General features: G+C 39.1%; 1 long non-coding RNA gene across 1 annotated transcript in view; it reads right to left on the reverse strand.

Moving 5' to 3' along the window:
* LOC105537672 overlaps positions 1-716 on the reverse strand; it is a 34876-nt gene extending 34160 nt beyond the window's left edge. The window contains exon 1 of the long non-coding RNA XR_001005757.1: positions 538-716. This is a non-coding gene — a long non-coding RNA (uncharacterized LOC105537672). The remainder of the gene's footprint in view (positions 1-537) is intronic.
* Positions 717-2312: the final 1596 nt, after the last annotated feature.

Below are 2312 nucleotides of genomic sequence, written 5' to 3' on the forward strand. Positions count from 1 at the left end.
TATAAACATATAATATATATTATATATAAATATATGCAATAAACATATACATAATATAAATATATACAATAAACATAGATTTGCTGTAAGGAATTGGCTCAGCAATTACAGAGGCTGTCAAATCCCAAGGTCTGCAGCCAGCAAGACGCAGGAGAGCCAGGCCAAAGGCCAGCAGGCTTCAGACCCTGATAGAACCAATGTTTCAGTTTCAGTCTGAAGGCAGGAAAAGAAATGATGTCCCAACCTGAAGGCAGGCAGGAGGAGGAGTTCTCTTTTATTATGGGAGAGTCAGGCTTTTTTGCTCTGCTTAGGCCTTCAGCTGACTGGATGAGCCCCGCCCACAGTAGGGAGGGCAGTCTGCTTTTACTCATTCTACCAACTCACATGTCACTGTCACCTAGAGACATGCCCACAGACACACCAAAAGTGTTTCACTAAATGTCTGGGCACCGCATGGCCTGGTAAAGTTGACCTGTAAAATGAACTAACATTACGGCTGTCAACAAAACTAGTAAGTCAAGTTTCAAATTTATTTACCATTCTTTTTGGCCTTAGCATGTATCGCATTACAGATGGCAGTCAGAAATAAGAGTAAGTTGAGGGCTGAGCACAGAGACTTGTGCCTGTAATCCCAGCACTTTGGGAGGCCAAGGTGGGAGGACCACTTGAGGCCAGGAGCTCAAGACCACCCTGGGCAACATAGCAAGATCTCATCTCTGCAAGAAAAAAGAAAAGGAAGAAGAAAGAAAAGTAACTTGAATTAGCCAGAATCAAAAGATTTTTAAAATTAAAAGTTACTTGAAATACTTTTTTTCTCTCTCTGGTTATTTTTTAATTTGGTATATACATATATATATATATTTATGCTTTCTTCTGTTTGCATTCAATTTTAGAATTTGAAAAATCTATTTGGATTTAATTTTGTTTTTTGAATATGTAAAACATTTCTATGTTTCAAAAATCAAAATGATATAAAAAGTTGTACTCTGAGAAGGCTTATTTCCATCCCCCCTCCCATCCTACTCCTTTCCACTCATCTGTTTCAAGCTTCTCATTTTTGCATTTCTTTTAGCAAAAATAAGAAAATACTCTCTGTACTATTTACTGAAGGCTTTTCTAATTGATTCCTCTCCATTTTCGATCACCAAAGTGTTACACATTCACTGTAGACATTTCACAAAATGCAGAAAAGTGCCTAAACACCACAGAAACATTTTGGACACCTATTGCTTGATAAATCGTGTTAATTAACCGAGCTAAGTCAGATATTCATCTGATTGAATTTAGATTTGGTTCAGTGGGATTTGCTTTAGTTTCTTTAAACACCTCATACATCTTGTTCTTTTGATTTACATGATTTAATTATTATTTCTATTTTCACAAACACATTTCCTCTCCAGAGTCAGTATTTCCTTACAAGGATGACACCTCGGAGAATAGGATGCAGGAAGTCATGAGGTACTTTCTTTGTCTACTGAACAGAAGAGAGGCTTTAGTTACAGGAGTAACACCAGGAAGGACCTCCACCTTGGCTCCACCTGATTCCCGGGAGGAAGTGCTCATCTTCACAGGCCAGGATGTCCTCTGACAACCGACTCCCTAGAGGAGGGGAAAGCGCTTTGAAAACACACTGAATTTCAGTAGCAACTCAGTGCTGCCTTTAGCCTCACCGGTGGTGTACAGTTTCAATCGGTCGTATTTCTCAGGCTAAACACAACACGGCACAATTGGGATTGTATGAAGGATGGGTGTATTTAGAGGAAAAGAGCAGAAAATGGCAATGGCGCCAAGACTGGCTTTTAAAAACAAAACATATCATGTGTGTGCGGCGCTTCACTTGCTGGAAGTGGCTTTACATGTATTATTTCCACTGGTGTAACTCTGAAAAGTAGGGTAGAAATGATCATACCTTTTTTAAAGGTGAGGAAACTGAAGGTGGTTAACCCAGAGACGCTCTGTCAATCAACCGTGGAGCTGGGAGGCTCAGAGAGAGATTTCCTGAGTTGCAGTCACTGATTTTTCCTTCAAGTATGAACAAAGCTTTCAAAGAATGCAAACACTCTTGAAGCCAGAGTCTTACATAAAGCCAAATATCTTGTAATACAAATACTCAGTGTATTAGCTATCTACTGCTGTGTAACAACCCCCAAAACATAGTGGATTAAAGCAGCAGACAGGCATTTCAAGACTGTCTTTCAGGATATCTTGTATTACAAATATCTTGTATTACAAATACTCAGTGTATTAGCTATGTACTGCTGTGTAACAATCTCCAAAACATAGTGGATTAAAGCAGCAGACAGGCATTTCAA

The sequence above is a fragment of the Mandrillus leucophaeus genome, unplaced genomic scaffold (assembly GCF_000951045.1).
Source record: "Mandrillus leucophaeus isolate KB7577 unplaced genomic scaffold, Mleu.le_1.0 Scaffold178, whole genome shotgun sequence".
Lineage (NCBI taxonomy): Eukaryota > Metazoa > Chordata > Mammalia > Primates > Cercopithecidae > Mandrillus > Mandrillus leucophaeus.